Source organism: Rana temporaria, chromosome 9 (assembly GCF_905171775.1).
Source record: "Rana temporaria chromosome 9, aRanTem1.1, whole genome shotgun sequence".
NCBI classification, from domain to species: domain Eukaryota; kingdom Metazoa; phylum Chordata; class Amphibia; order Anura; family Ranidae; genus Rana; species Rana temporaria.
The window spans coordinates 143,838,199-143,855,727 of NC_053497.1; the positions used below are offsets into that span (position 1 = coordinate 143,838,199).

The 17,529-nt window shown below is 43.6% G+C and overlaps 1 protein-coding gene across 1 annotated transcript in view; it reads right to left on the reverse strand.

The window, feature by feature from the left end:
• The window catches only part of LRRC8A (leucine rich repeat containing 8 VRAC subunit A), a 44,197-nt gene that overhangs the window by 18,372 nt on the left and 8,296 nt on the right, over window positions 1–17,529 (reverse strand). The gene's annotated exons all lie outside the window — the stretch shown is intronic.

Consider the following 17,529-nt stretch of genomic DNA (forward strand, 5'->3'; position numbering starts at 1 on the left):
GCCTGCGCACAGGCTATGCGCAGGCGCCGTGAATAGCCAAGCCTATTTCGGCTATTTCCGGAGAAGCGTGACGTGCCACGGCCGGCCGTCAATCACCTTCTCTCACCATAGGAACGCCCATTCCCCGGATTCTTCAATCAACGATAGCACGGTGAGTACGGGCATAAAAAATGTAAGACCGGCATACCGTAGCTCGCGCTACGATGCCGAATTTAATTGTCTAATAAAAAAAAACTTTTTTTTTTTTTTTAACAGGGCGAACCCCCGCTTAACGCAGAACGCCGAACTTCAAAAAAGTCCCGGACCCTTTTTTCGCGTATCGGGCGGCTTAGACGTTTCGCATAGCCGACAATACAATGTAAAAAAAACACGGTTAAAAACGGCGCGTTTTGTCGCCGCAAATCGCGGGACAAAACGCCTATTTTTTGTCGCCGCAAAACGCATACACGAAGGTGTGAATGCAGCCTTACCCATGGAATGGATACAGCGCCCAGAGGCGATTCAGTTCGCATGTGTTGCGCTTTTACAAGTTTCTCACTCACTCACAATATATCTGTCCCAAAGCAGATATGTACTTACCCCCTCAGGAAACCAAGGGACACATTGATACTTTCCCAATTATCTGGAGCACCCTGGGAAAAACCCAAGCCACTTATTTTTTTTAAAGGAGAAAGGTAAAAAATAGGCAGCATTTGGTAGTCAGTCAATAATAATAATACTTTGTTACCCAGTACAATAAAGTTTGTGCTAGGGAAAAAAAAATAAAAAAAAATTTGCATTTTATATTCTACCGCATTATTTAACCACTTAAGGACCGGGTCTATTTTTCAGCGATTACAAGTTATCAGTTTTATTTGCTAGAAAATTTACTTAGAACACCCAAACATTATATATAAACTTTTTTCTAACACCCTAGAGAATAAAATGGCAGTCGTTGCAATACTTTGTCACACTGTATTTGCGGAGCGGTCTTATAAGCGCACTTTTTTTTCTCTTAAATATACACTTTTTTTAATTAAAAAAATAAGACAACAGTGAGGTTAGCACAATTTTTTATATTGTGAAAGATGTTGTTACACCAAGTAAATTGATACCAAACATGTCGCGCTTTAAAATTGCGACAAACTTTTACCCTTAAAACTCTCCATAGGCGATGTTTAAAACAATTCTACAGGTTGCATGTTTTGAGTTACAGAGGAGGTCTAGGGCTAGAATTATTGCTCTCGCTCCAACGATCGCGGCGATACCTCACATGTGTGGTTTAAACACCGTTTTTATATGCAGGCGCTGCTCACGTATGTGTTCGCTTCTGCACGTGAGCTCGTCGGGAAGGATCGCTTTATAAAAAATAATTTATATATAAATAACATTTACTTTACTTATTCTTTTTTTTTTTTGCACTGTCTTTAAAAAAAAAATGGGGCACTTTTATTCCCAATACAAGGAATGTAAATATCCCTTGCAATAGAAAAATAAAAATTCTCCTTTAAGAGCATTGGATGTTGCTTCTGCCCGTCAATGCAATGGAGCAGAGTAGGGGCCACCTTCCCCTTACTTGGCAGCCAGCCAAGCAGGAGAGAGGACCGGATCGTCTTCTACCAGCGGCTCCGCTAAGCAGCGGAGGCAATCGGAGCGCGGCGGGAGGGGGCAGACCCTCTCCCACCCCCAATAAAAGCGATCTTGTGGCAAATCCCCTGCAGAGACCACTTTTATCTGAAAGTTTATCTGCAGTCTTCTCTACATCACTTCAAAGTGCTCAATTTTAACCACTTCAGCCCCGGACCATTTTGTTGGTCAATGACTGGGCCACTTTTTGCGATATGGCACTGTGTCACTTTAACGGACAATTGAGCGACGTGGCTTCCTAACAAAATTGGTGTCCTTTTTTTCCCACAAATAGAGCTTTCTTTTGGTGGTATTTGATCACCTCTGCGGTTTTTAGTTTTTGCGCTATAAACAAAAATAGAGCGACAATTTTGAAAAAAAAAAAACATTTTTTTTTTACTTTTTGCTATAATAAATATCCCCCAAAAACTATTTTTTTTTTCCCTCAGTTTAGGCCGATACGTATTCTTCTACATATTTTACGTAAAAAAAAAAAAAAATCACAATAATAATTCCCCCATCATAATTGGGCATCCCATTTATTGCTAAATAAATATCCCCTATTTGGACATGGTCAAAATGTATGCATGTTGTATTCCTTTGTGAAGAATATACGAAAAAATGTCTAATGGCGCTAAAAGCTCTGAAATGAACGCGTTCTAAACATCAGCTTAGAAGATCGTATTGACAGGAAGTCACACGCTATGCTGGGAATTGGAGGTCTATTGTGAAGGGACTTTGTGTTTTACGCTTAACCACCGCATTGCTGAAAGATTATTATGACAAAACAACGGTAAATGCCTGAGGTTCAATGCCCAGCAACCCTCCAGATCTAAAAGGACAGACACTAATTCCAGGAAGCCGCAATTCCCAACTAAGTTAAGTGAAACTTCAGTCAAAACTTTTTTTCAAATTTTAAAACAGTGTGGAAGAGTTGGAACTTCTGTTAGTAATGCTGGCCATACACTATACAACAAATCAGCCGAAATTCGGTCATTTCAAAACTTTTTCGGCGAGTTAAAGCAGGGGTTCACCCTAAAAACGATTTTCTAACATTACATCCAGCTCATTCTCTACATTGACAGTATGCCGTTTTTTTTTTTTTTTGCTGTACATGCCTCGTACAGCCATTTTCTTCCCTGGCTTCCGGTCCGGGACTCCCGCGAGAGTGGGCGTTCCTATCCAGCAGGTGATTGACGTGATGACAAAAAACTACCTCACCCCTTTGCATAAGGAGCGTCACGAGTTGCCGAAAGAAGCAGACGGTGCGCAGGCGCCGTCTCGCCGTTCGGCTTCTTTCGGCAACTCGTGACGCTCCTTATGCGACAAAGGGAGGTCGTTTTTGTCATCATATCAATCACCTGCTGGATAGGAACGCCCACTCCGCGGGAGGAAGAAAATAGCTGTACGAGGTATGTACAGCAAAAACAAAAAAACAAACGGCATACTGTCAATGTAGAGAGTGAGCTGGATGTAGCGTTAGAAAATCGTTTTTAGGGTGAACCCCCGCTTTAATGGGCACAAAATTGATAATCGTTAGGACGTTTTTAAACGGAAATAAACAATGACAAGTTTGGAAATTTTCTGCCAAACGAATTGAAAAGGTTAATGTGTTTCCCGTCTGAACTGTTTGCACTAGGTATATGTAAAAAAAAAATAAAAAAAAGGAAAAAAAAAATAAAAAAAATGTATTTCTGTGTACTGAACAATTTATCGGTGATTACATAATGGCATTATTGTTTGCGCTCACGGCCGAATGTTTGTATTTCGAAAATGGGTTTCAGCCGATTTTTCGTATAGTGTATGGCCAGCCTAAGTATGGAGTAATCTCCCCGCAGTCAGCAATATAAATCTGGGTCTAAGATTTTGAGTTTAAAGTGGGAAGAAAAAATCGGGTGAATGTTCGGCTAGTTTTTCTCAATGTTTCATAGCAAATCGGAACCAATGGAACTTGTACGACAAAAGGGGTTGTTTTTTTTTTGTTTTGTTTATTATTTCTGATCATGTGCAGTCTTTTCTGATTTTTCTTGTACGAAAACAGTACCCATTAAAAACGAAAATCGTTCGCTCTGTTCCCGTACAACAAACATTTTGGAGTTTGTCCCTTCAAGATAGTGTACACACTATACGAAAAATTATTTTGATGAAAATGTTCACCCGATTTTTTTATATACCGTATTTATTGGGGAATAGCGCGCTCCCGCGTATAGCGCGCACCCCTAAAGTTGCCCTGAAATTCCTGTGGAAAAAAGATTTTTTTTTGTGCTTACAGTTTTGGTGTCTTGCGCGGCGGCCTCGTCGGGTCCGTCTGCGGCTTCGGGTGTCCTCCTCGGTCGGGTCCAGCGTCCTTCTGCGGCGTCCTCCTCGCTCGTTTCCCGCGCCGAGTTTGAATACTGCGCCGACATATACAGAGCGCAGTACACTCGTGTATAGTCAGGCAGGCTCGGCTACTCTCGCGCTGACGTCCTGACGTCCTGTCAGCGCGAGAGGAGCCGAGACTGCCCGACTATACACGAGTGTACTGCGCTCTGTATATGTCGGCGCAGTATTCAAACTCGGCACGGGAAAGCGGTTATCGGTTATCGGCGTATATCGCGCACCCACGATTTTGCCCTGATTTTCAGGGCAAAAAAGTTTGCGGTATACGCCGATAAATACGGTATATTTATTTATATTTGCCATTCTTATTTATATGTAGTTATGCAAACATTCGGCCGCAAGCGCAAACTATAGTGCCATCATGTAATGACCGATAAATCGTTCAGTGGGCAGAAATGAATGTATTTTTTTGTTAGTTCAGACGGGAAACTCATTAACCCTTCAATTTATCGTTTGTTCAGCAGAAAATTTCCAAACTCGTCCTTCGTTTTTTCAGCTCAAAAACATCCCAACGATTATCGATTTTGGGGCCATTAACTGGCCGAAAAATGAACAAACTGTCCAATTGACTGAATTTGACGATTTTTCATATATAGTGTATGGCCAGCATTATTATATATATTTATCAATCTGCAAATGGCATACAAATTTGGAAGATATATCAAATGGATAATACATTTAAACTTCAGATATCAAAAATACACACCATTGCAGATCTGTATTTATATTTTTTTTAAAACATCATTAAATGTATTTAACTGCAAAAAATACAAGAACCTAAATTAGACTTGGAATTACCCTTTTGAAGTCCCTAAGGCCCCATGCACACAAGAAGCAAATGCAAACACATGTAAACTCAAGTTTTCAAAGAAAAAAAACGGCGTTTAAAACACCTGTTTTTGCCGCAAATTTCGCTGCGTTTTCCCGCGTTTATAACAAAGACATTGTAGACCCTCCCAAAGCTTTGAAACGCAAAAACTTTTGCGTCTGAACCCAAAATTTTGCTTCTGAAATAACGAGCCTAAACCCAACTGCTTTAAAACGCAAAAAAAAACGTGAATGTGTGCATGGACACATAGGATAACATTAAATGTGTTCAGGGGCAGTTGAAAAAAAATGCCCAAATGCCTCTGAACTCGAGTTTACCAGCGTCTCGTGTGCATGGGGCCTTACACAGTAAATCTCAGAACGGGAAAGGGAGAAAAAGCAGAAGGAGCCAATCCAGTTGTGTGCTAACAAGAATCACGCTGACAGGAGAAAAGAGTTCTGGCTAAAAAAAAATATTTTTTTAATTGTTCCTAGCATTAATACTAATTAAATACAATAACGATTATACAAAAGTTCATTATGGATTTAGTAAAAATATACTGTAAAATTACTTACTCAATATTTCTCCCTCCTGTTCTGGCCGTTGCCATCATGATTGTGGGCATGTGAAGCCTAATCGATATCTCTTCCTGGCTTGCTTTGGAGAGGTGCATGCTTGGTAACCAGCATGCACCTCTCGATCTTGCGCGATTCACCAGCGGCCGTAGCGTTGATGGTTTCCAAGGTTGCCATAACAACGGGCGGCGATGGAGGAAGGTCCCGCCCCGTCGTTATGGCAACATAGATAAACACATCTCAGTGCTGTGATCCAAATCTTTTTTTATAGGTTTAGAGTAGTCTAATGCAAAAAAAATAAAAAAACATTTCAGGGTGGAACTCCGCTTTAATGCATTCTCTGCATTAAAGGTAAAAAAAAAAAAAAACAACAACTCCACCATCTGTGCCTCCCCCCAAAACTCCATCTGTGCAGTCCCACTCTGATCTTTACCTGAGAGTAGCAAGAGCCATTGGCTCCTGCTGCTGTCAGTCACATCCTGTGAGTGAGGGGGCCAAGCCGCACAGTGTGTGTGTGTCTATGGACACACATAGCTCAGCTCGGGAGCATGCCCACATAAGTGCCTTCATAGAGAAAATCGGGTTTCCTGTCATGCTAGAGACCAGGGCTGTGCTGTACGGCAGAGGTGCGTTAATCTGGCAAGTATTGGTGAACATAAACTAAAATACTTTGACAGATAAAAAAAAAACAACACATTATATGCATTTACTGTTTTTAACCATTTGCCTCGAGTTCAGCTTTAGTCAACATAACAGCCAGGTAACCGCGATTTTAAAAGATTCAAAAACGTAACCAACATTTCTCTCCATACACGCTTTCGCCAATTTGCTCCTGACATAAAACAAACTCAGTAAATAAGCAGGGCTGTGTTCATAAACGGTCTTCCCACACAGCACAGCCAAGCACGCTGAATCATTCCATCAGACCACACACACAGAAGGTCACCTCTCATAAGGCCAAGCCATCAAAGCAAAAAATAGAGCAAGCTTCCTTAACAAGAAATTTACAAGTATCCCCCGGCCAGTATACCTTACCAACAAGGCCGCAGAGACGTGGATGAACGCTGCACTGCGACGTAGAAGAATTAGCCTTAAAAATTATAATAAACACACCGTTCAATTTCAATTGATCCTTCTATTTCTGTATGTAGATGGCACTGTAATTATATATATATATATATATATATATATATATATATATATATATATATATATATATATATATATATATATATAACCCTTTTCCTAATCAATATACAGCGGTCACATGACAAGGATCTTTCCCAGCCTGTCTGCAAGGAAACATAAGCAGGAGGAGCTTCTAGTCCTCTGCTGTTGGTCACATGTTAAAAAAAAAAAAAAAAAGCCTTTAGAATAAGTAAATAAATATTAATAAACGGCTTTAAATCATTATATAAATATGTATTTGAAATCAGAGAGCAGCAGGATCAACCAGTTTTTTTGCAGAGTACAGAAAATGACTCTAAAGCCCTGTACACACGATCAGTCCTTCGGACCGTTTTCATCAGTTAACCGATGAAGCTGACTGATGGTCTGATGTGCCTACACACCATCAGTTAAAAAAAAACGATCGAGTCAGAACGTGGTGACGTAAAACACAACGAGATGCAGAGAAAAATGAAGTTCAATGCTTCCAAGCATGCGTCGACTTGATTCTGAGCATGCGCGGGTTTTTAACCGATGCTTTTGCCCACCAACTATCGGTTTTGACCTATCGGTTGATTTTTAAAGCAAGTACTAAATTTTTGGACCGAAGGGTAACTGACCGATGGGGCCCACACACGGTCGATTTGGACCTTCAGTCCGTTTCCATCGGTTTTGACCGACCGTGTGTACGCGGCCTAATAGTGTCTTAGTATGAAAAGCATGTAATACGTAATTTATTCAGTCATTGTTTTTTTATGATGTGGGTTTTAGACAATATGGTAAACCATTCTATATTTATAATATGCTCTACAGCAGGTATCACTAAATGGCAGACTGCGGTCTGGACCAAGTTAATGTCCAGACCCGCTGCGGTCTCGCAATTTAGGATCCGCTTTTTTCCCTCAACTGCAGCTAACTCTGCTGTCTTTACAGAGCCGACATCGGAAGAGCAATACAAGCGATGGAGGGCGGGAGCTGGCCAAGTTAACCGATTAGTTGCTAGGACCGCCCTGCAGTCTAGCAACCAGTCAGTTAACTGGGGCAGATCACACCATCAGTCCATGGCTTTTCTGCACTTCCAATGTCAGCTATAAAGGGGGCGAGGACAGGAATGTGAAGGGGGTGCTATAAAGGGGGTGACGTGAAGGGGGGTGCTATAAAGGGGGTGAGCATGGTTATGTGAAGAGGGCGATATAAAGGGGGTGAACACAGGAATATGAAGGGGGTGCTATAAAGGGGCGAGGACAGGAATTTTAAGGGGGGAGGGTGATGTGAAGGGGGCTGGGAACTATCTGAAGTAAGGGGGGGGGGGGGGGGGGCGAGTGAGAACTAATGTGAAGGGGGGAGGGGGTGTTATGTGCAGGGGGACTGATGTAGTAAAAGGATTGTAATGTGAAGGATCTGAGGCTAGGTTCACATTATTGTGTACCGTGTTCTGTGTGTAGGCGGCCCATTTATTTCAATGGGATGTCCTTATAAAGCAGAGAAAGAAGTCCCTGACCCCTCCCCCCTGTTTTTTTTTTTTAATTGCACCGAACCAAGCTGCATGGTACTGTGTAGGGATAGGTGTCCTGGGGCATCTTTCATCTGACACAGCAAGCATCTACACACAAGCTGAGGACTGACTGTCACTTGGACTTCCACCTATGCCTACATACAGTAACTAAGATGTGAGTGCTTAATTCTTTTTAATATTAAAGTATACCGTTTTATCTAAGTGCCGCCTCCTCTTTGTTTTTCGCTTGTTCTTTCTAATGAGTGTCTAGGACACACTTTATGAATTCCCTGGACATCTCTGGAGTGTTAACAACAGCATAACACATAACAAAGCCTTGTAACCAGGAGGAATGTTAACTATAGGGCTCTGTGTTTGGTAAGGTTATGGTTACTAAGCAAGCCACAGATACAAAAACAATGCATATTTATTTCTATGTACTTGGATGGTATATGAAAATTAAACTTTCCAGTTTAAAGTGGAGGTTCACCCAAAAACACAACTATGTACCATCCAAACGAGCATACTAGCGTCAGCTACAATATGCCTTTTTTTTTTGCGCTGTACTTACGGTTTAATCCGTAACTTTCATTTCAGACTCCGCGGGGAAAGGCGTTCCTATGAAGAGGGGAACATGATTAACGGCCGGCTATGGCGCGTCACACGTTCCGAAAATAGCCGGAGTAGGACTTGGCTCTTCACGGCGCCTGCGTACAGACTAGGAGCTGACTGCGCAGGCGCCGTATATGTCCCCGTCCTATTTCGGCTTTTTTCGGAAAGTGTGACGCGCCATAGCCGGCCGTCAATCATGTTCCCCTCTTCATAGGAACGCCAATTTCCCCGCCGGAGTCTGAAACTAAAGTTACGGATTAAACGGTAAGTACAGCGCAAAAAAAAAAAAAAAGGCATACTGTAGCTGACGCTAGTATGCTCGTTTGGATGGTAAATAATTTTTTTTTTTTTAGGGTGAACCCCCGCTTTAATTTAATGTGTCCCTTGTGCCGATTCATCTTCTGTCCTACAACCTTTATTAATACAAATAATGGGCTGTCAGAAACTCTCATCAAGAAAACTAGACTATGCCCGCTCTTTCCTGCCAGATCTGCCATTCGTAGAAGTCCTATTACAGCTTCTATGAATGACACAGGATCTATGCATGGAGAGGGGGGCGCTCCAGGACGGATGTTCAGAGGCATTTGAAATGTCCGTAACAGCTTGTTAATGTGTGTAAACAATGTAACTCGCATTAAGCCAAGTTACGTTTACAGGCGCTTCTAAAAACGCAAAACGCGGCAAAACTGACATTTTTAAACGTTGGTAACTGTCAAGTTAAATTGATCAGGAGAGGTTGTAAAACATCCCGTGTACATCAAGCCTAAATGGTTCTACTCACGGAGAGTACCGTGTATACTCAAGTATAAGCCGAGATTTTCAGCCCTTTTTTGGTCTGAAAATACCCCCCTCGGCTTATACCCGAGTCACTATACCTAAAATAATTGAGAGGCTGCGGGCGTCCATCGTTTAAAACTCACGGTCTCCTCCTGTCCCTTCCGTGATAGGCGGAACTCCGTCTGCTGAGAAACGCCTATCACAAACGTTCTCTCATCCTCACCCATCCCAGCAGACACTGTGTTCAGTGTTCCGCCCATCACGGACATTCTCTTGTCCGAGGATTAAAACGGCGTCCGTGATGGGCGGAACACTGAACACAGTGTCTGCTGGGATGAGAGAACGTTTGCGATGGGCGTTTCTCACCAAACACAGTTCCGCCTATCACGGAACTGTGTCAGCTGAGAAACGCTATTACGAAAGGGACCAGGAGGAGACCGCAAGCTTTAAACAATGAATGGCCCCTTTCACACCGACACGTTTTTCTGGCGGTTTAGCGCTAAAAATAGCGCTGCTATACCGCCTGAAAAAAAATCGTGCCCTGCAGTCTTCAGTGTGAAAGCCTTGGGGCTCTCCAAAAGTCCTGCTAGCCGCATCTTTGGAGCGGTATAGGAGCAGGGTGTTTACCACTCCTTCCCATTGAAATCAATGGGAAACCGCGGTAATACCGCCGACAATGCGCCTCCGCAGAGGCGCATTGCCGGCGGTATTTACCCTTTTTCGGCCACTAGCGGGAGTTAAAACCGCACCCCTAGCGGGCGAATATTGCGGAAAATACGAGGGTATAGCGGCGATAAAAATCGTGCCGTTACACCGCCACCGCACCTCCCATGCCCAGTGTGAAAGGGGCAAGTTCCATTGTGTGTAACAGTGACCCAGCAGCAGAATATAAATGCAGCCTGTCTGTTGGCTTCCCCTCCTTTACATCTCTGACTCACAAAAAGTAATAAAAAAATAAAAATAAAGGATGGCCATGCGTCGCTCATCCAGCCCCCAGATGGATCTGTGCCATGACACATATTTTAACAAATATTCTGGTTGTCATGTTGGTCAGGACATCTCATATGCAGAATTAGTATTTGGGAAAACTTAGCACGCACAAAAACTGCAATACAACAAAATAATTGGACCTATTTGCAGCTTGCTTGTAAAACGCTTGAATGTTTGGTTGAATTTGAGGCGCTTTATGCTGCTTGCAGGTAGTCCATTCATGGCGGGGTGCACCGAATGTGTTTTTTGGTGCCGAAACGGATAGCGAAAATGAAAAATACACTAGGCCGAAAACCAAAACCGATACCGAAAATTACTGTATACATTTTTAAATAACAGATTGCTAATAGTATTAGCAACATTTCCATGAGGTGCACCTCTAGCAGATATGATGCAGGAGACGGTCAGAGACTGGGGACATGGTACAGGAGATGGTCAGAGACTGGGGACATGGTACAGGAGACAGTCAGAGACTGGGGACATGGTACAGGAGACAGTCAGAGACTGGGGACATGGTACAGGAGACGGTCAGAGACTGGGGACATGGTACAGGAGATGGTCAGAGACTGCAAACATGGTACAGGAGATGGTCAGAGACTGCAAACATGGTACAGGAGATGGTCAGAGACTGCAAACATGGTACAGGAGATGGTCAGAGACTGCAAACATGGTACAGGAGATGGTCAGAGACTGCAAACATGGTACAGGAGATGGTCAGAGACTGCAAACATGGTACAGGAGATGGTCAGAGTCAGAAGGATCCCAATCAGCTTTGATAATACCACTGCAACGCTTTCATGTGCGTTTAAAGAGTGATGCATTCTTATGCGCCGCAAATGCACATGAAAATGCACAAACATGACTTTGGCCGGAACCACATGTGTAGTGCGTTCTCCCCCCACCGTCACATTTTCTATGCACGTTTTTAGACTTGCTACGATTAGATCAGTATGCGTGTTTTATGAAGGCGCGTCAAACAGGTGGTATGCAGGAGTTTGATGAACTTTCATGAAAACCTTTACTTTCACTCGGCCATGGCATGCTGGGAGTTCTAGCGCTCCTCTTCCAGTCAGGGCATGCAGAGACCTGTAAGTTCCCTCCACCGTCACCTCTCCAGTCAGCCCTCGAGGTCCCAGATCTGGAGTTTGTAGAGTTCGGTGACAGGCTCCCCTCTGGTCCTCTCCTCCGCCACCTTCATCCCGCCCATGCTTTTTTTTTCCCCCTCCTTCTTGGACACTGTGATGCCATGGTACCTTCACCCAGCAACGGGATGCATGGTCTACAGCCGGTCGTTGCTGGGAAACCACGGGGGAGGAGCCGCAGCCGGACACAGACACTGGGATGGTAGATTAGGCGGGCTGAGGACAGGGTTTTTCTGAGCAGGGAGAAAAGCTATACTGAAACAGGCGGCGGTCAGCCTGCCCCTGGGCGGGTGTGCCCACACTAGTGCCCCTGCTAACACAAGGAAAGCAGGGAGGGACACTTCCGAAATGGGTGGCACCCCGGGGCAGACCACACTCCCTTTTCGGTATTGGCCGTTTTGGTCATTCGGCGCGAATGACAAAAACAGTTTTCGGCCGATAATTTTCGGTGCATCACTACAGTCTCTCGTCCCATTTTGACAGTCATGGAGGGTGCAGGGGAGTGGCCCTAACGCACACCATCTGCCGCTGAGCTCCCATAGACATTATTGGGCTGCCTGCAGACAGTACTTAGTGGTTCCAGAACTTTGATTAATTCTTTCACAACCAATGATTGCCCCCTTTTCATAAAATTAACAATTGTCTGTGGTGGCATTGGGATAAAATGTTTCTTTTTATACCGCAAGCACTTTAGAGACAAAATAACCATTAGACCAGGGCTCAAAATTCCTGAGCTACTAGCCAGGCCTTACAGGGGTGTCCAAACTTTTTTCAAAGAGGGCCAGATTTGATGAAGTGAACGTGCGTGAAGGCCGACCATTTTGCCTGATATTCTTTGAACCATTAAAATTTGGTCTAAGTGTGTTCGTTTGAGCACTAATACACGGCCCAACAAGAATTCTCTTGCCTTTGTGGCTGTGTGTGGTGAAGAGATGAGCTTGGGTGTGTTATTTGGATATACCGTATTTATCGCCGTATAACACACACCTTCACTTTAAGGGAAGTTTCAGAAAAAAAAAATTTAAATAAAGAAATGTGAAGCAAAATAAAAGGTCAGTGCCCATCTGCAGCCCCACTATTGACACAAATGCAGCCCCCACCACTGCCAAAAAATGCAGCCTGATCGATGCCCATCTGCAGCCTCGGAGGGAGCTGGGAGAGGGGATGGAGAAACGCCAACAGAATACATACAGGAGAATCTCGGTGGCCTCTTTAATACATAAAAAAAATGTAAGTTACAAAAATAAATATTAACAACAACTTTATCAATGCCCGTCAGCACAGCCTCACCTGTGCCCATCAGTACAGTCTCGCCTGTGCAGAGGTGGTCGATAAGAGAGCGGGGAACGCCCGCTGTAACAGCTTTTATTTAAATTGCTGGGTTCCTGGGGCCGCTCACATCACACAGTCATGATTTCTCACCCAGCACTGACCGGTGTTCTATCTATGAAATGTGCCGGGCAAGGAGGCAGTTCTGTGATGTGAGCGGCACAGGGTGAGGAGGCGACGGTGAGCGGTGTCAGGACACCAGCAATTCAAATGAAAGCTGTTTCATTGGCCAATCCCGGCTCTCTGATGATCGGCCAGCTTCTCTCTTCTTTTCCCCTGGCTGGGAGAACAGCTCCAGCTCAACCCCGCCGGCCGGCGGTGCTCGCCCCCCCCCCTCGCCCCATCTCCTTCGAGGAAGCCTACGCTCGCCAGTCCACATTTCCCCCTTGCAAAATGCAAGTAGAAAATTTGAGGGCTGCATTAGACTAAAAAAAATAACATTTTAATTATAACATTTTAAAGTATTTAAACCTTATTGTTACACACTCATTAGATGTAATTGAGAGGTGTGCGTGCTTTGGCAGAACATAGGGTTATCTCAGTACTGACTGGTGAAGGTGTGGTGTCACCCTGTCCACTGCTGAGTCAGCTGAAAAGGAAGTAAACACCATACATGGGTTCAGAAATTCTCTGTAAGAGAAGTCACAGACAGCCGGAGCTCAGAACTGACACATGACATTTCACAGTTTTACAACTAGCTGCCCCCACCCAATACACCAAACTGCTTAAAAGCAGCCTCTCTTTACCTTTTTACCACGGAGGAACCCTTGAAATAACTTTCTGCGAACCCCTGATAATAATATCTACTGCTCACAGTACATTAGTGCGAGTGTCATTGGGAAGAATATGCTTTACATTTGTTGTCACTGGGAACCCCTCTCTCCCCATTAGATAGGGAAAAAGATCATCGAGGTCAGGGGTCGAGTCAAAAACTGCTCATTGCTGATTGGGAAAGGCTGGTTTAAAGGGTTCTTCTAATAGATGCCTAATAAAAAAAAATAAAAAAAAATCATATTAAAGGGGTTGGAAGGGTTCGTTTTTTATTTTCTAAATAGGTTCCTTTAAGCTAGTGCATTGTTGGTTCACTTACCTTTTCCTTCCATTTCCCTTCTAAATGTTTTTTTTCTTTGTCTGAATTTCTCACTTCCTGTTCCTCCTCAGTAAGCTTGCCCCCATTATCCGAGCCGTTCTGGCTGGGGGTTAGTCAGCCAGAACAGCTTACTGAGGAGGAACAGGAAGTGAGAAATTCAGACAAAGAAAACAAAGAAAAAAAACTTTTAGAAGCCTAAATCGAAGGAAAAATACTTTTAGAAGGGAAATGGAAGGAAAAAGGTAAGTGAACCAACAATGCACTAGCTTAAAGGAACCGATTTAGAAAATAAAAAACAAACCTTTACAACCCCTTTAAAGTGAAACTCCAGGCAAACAGCAAAATACACACTTGAAATATAAATGCAGTATACGTTTTTATCTGGTTGATCTGCCAAAGGATTTGCAATTCAGGTCAGTCAATCTTGTGCTTTATGCAATTCTTGCACACTACACAGATAGGCAGGTGCCACACTTAGGGCCAATTCACACTAGGAATTTCATGTGAATTGCACAGGAACGCTGTGCGGTTTCTGTGCGATTTACATGCAGTTCTGTATAGTGGGGTTTCAGCCCATTCATTTTGAATGGGCTAAAATTGCACCAGACCAAAAGTAGGGTACTTTTGAGCCATGTGATCCGGTGCGGACAAATGTTAGTATTTTGGGTGTTAACTTGCCATTAATACCCGCAGCAGATGGCGATCAAAATGCAATTCGGGAAACTGCACAGGAACGCGGCTTAGCACTGCATTCTAGTGTGACCGGGCCCTTACCTCTTAAGTCTTCTTTGTGGCCTTCATGTCACCTCTCTGTCTACAGTCTGATGACTGGACAATAATGCCACTGATTAACAAGAATGCAAATAGATATACACTGTAAACTTCATGCCTTTATCTACATACAATCGATGCAGACGACTGTTTTGGGTCAACCTGATTGTAAGAGCAATCATGACAGATTGCAAGACAAATACTTTGCACATGATAAAGGTTTAAAAACAGGAATAGTTCCATCTGTCTGCTTAGATTTATATACAGATGTGAGGTTTGTCCATCAATAATTCATTTATTGACATTGCCTGTTTGCAACACGAATTGTCCCTCAAGATGTTTTTTTTAGATCCGTAAAGCTGGTCATACACAATACAATTTTCTTGGACATTTGCCTTTAGGCTCCATTCACACTTGTGTGACTTGCCATGCAACTTTAGACATCAAAGTCGCATGACGAGTCATTCCCTATGTTTTCCAATGATAACCATTCTTAAAGTCTTGTTTTTGTTTCCCATTTAAAAATAACAAACATGTTATACTTACCTGTTGCAGTGGATTTGCATAGAGCAGTCCAGATCCTCCTCTTTTCAGGTCCCTCCCTCTTGTTCAGTGCAAACAGCTTGCTATGGGGCACCTGAGCCTAGTCGCAGCTCCCTGTGTCCATTTAGACACAGAGGCCCGACCAGGTCCCGCCCCCTCTCTCCACCAACTGGCTAGCTGACTTTGATTGACAGCAACGACTGCCAATGGCGCCGCCACTGCCGTGTCTCAGCCAATCAGGAGGGAGAATCTCTGACGGCTGAAACACTCGTGGACTTTACTGTACAGAGAGGGACCTCAGGTAAGTGTTTGGGGGAAAGGGGAATAGCCGCTCCAGGTGGGAACCCAGACGAACATCCACCGTTGCAGACAACTCAGGTGCAGGCAATGCACTTAGCAAATCAGGAACAAAGATTGTCTCTGGACAGCCGCACACTGAACAAATTGTAGCCTTTATTGGAAAAAGGACAGCACTACAAGTCACAGCAAAGTGAAATAAAATAAAACCCAACACTGACGCGTTTCACACTAACACATGGCTATGACTAAGCACTAGTGTTAGTGCGAAACGCGTCGAAGGTTGGGTTTTATTTTATTTCACTTTGCTGTGACTTGTAGTGCTGTCCTTTTTCCAATAAAGGCTACAATTTGTTCAGTGTGCTGCTATCCAGAGACAATAAGTGTTTGGGGGGCTGCTGCACATACCGTGTTTCCCCGAAAATAAGACGTACTCCGAAAATAAGCCGTAGCGGGATTTCGACGCAAGATCGAAATATAAGACACCCCTCCGAAAATAAGACGTAGCGATGGCGTGTCGAATCCCCCGAAAATAAGACGTAGCAATGGGCGTGTCGTATGCGGCGCGGATCGGTAAACAACACGTGATACGGTAGTACTGTACTGGTGCGGAGCTCAGAGCTGTAAAGAAGTGAGGAGAAGCTCTGTACCACCTCTCTCACCCCACACAAACACCAGGGGATAGGGGGAAAAGCTGCTACTGAGCCCAAAGAGATCACCCCAGCTCCACTGTGCTCCACTCTCAGTCTACAGGTGGACAGAGGAAATTCCAAGAAGCGCAAGTGTGGTTCAGGTAGGCAACCTTTATTTTCTGAGCTGGAATACATGATTAGTGAATGGGTTGCTGACAGGAGAGCAAAGGCTTTGGTTGTGCGCAGGGCTGATATTCAAACATTTGCCCGTGAAATGGCACCACAATTCGACATATAAGACACCCCCCGAAAATAAGCCATAGTGTGATTTTTTGAGGGAAAAAAAATATAAGACGGTGTCTTATTTTCGGGGGAAACACGGTAGAAGGCTTTTCAACTCCTTTATAGTTGCAGTAGAGCTCCATGATTAATCAAAATCATGATCCTTTTTTCTCCTCCCAATCTTCAAAACAGCATGTCAGATCTATCCAACAAGTGCAGAGAGTTCTCACAGCTGGGGAAAAAAAAATCCGGGCAACCTGCCAAGTTTTTGCCAATAAGGCCCCTTTCACACTTCAGGAGTTTTTCAGGCGGTACAACGCTAAAAGTAGCGCCTAAATACCGCCTGAAAAAGAGAGAGAGAGAAGAAAATTTCCTGCAAGCAGCATCTTTGGAGCGGTGAGAGGAGCGGTATGTATACCGCTCCTTCCCATTTAAAACAATGGGAAACCACGCATTGCAGGCGGTATTAACCCTTTATTGGCCACTAGCGGGGGTTAAGACCGCACCGCTAGCGCCGAATCCCGCGGCAATTCCCACAGTATAGCACCTCTATTTTTAGCGGCGCTATACCGCCACCGCGCCTCCCGCCCCAGTGTGAAAGGGGCCTTAGTGAAACAAAGTATCTCTTCTCCAGGCCTGTAGATGAAGGAAGTTTAACCAATTAAAGACCAAAACTTTTCTGACATTTGTTGCTTATAAGTAAAAAAAAAATCATAATTTTCTGCTAGAAAATTACTTGGAACACCCAAACATGATATGATATATTTTTTTTAGCAGAGACCCTAGAGAATAAAATGGTGGTTATTGCAATATTTTATATCACACCATATTTGCACAGTATTTTTTTAAACGTATTTAAAAAAAAAAAAAAACTTTAATGAATGATAAAATAAAAACAAAAAACAGTAAAGTTAGCCCTATGTGCGCAAAGACATTGGATTTAATAAAGCTGCATACAGATTTGTTTAAAAATAAAAAAAGAAGTGCCATTGCACGTTTAACATCCATGTGAATGAGGCCATGTGTAGCCTTCCT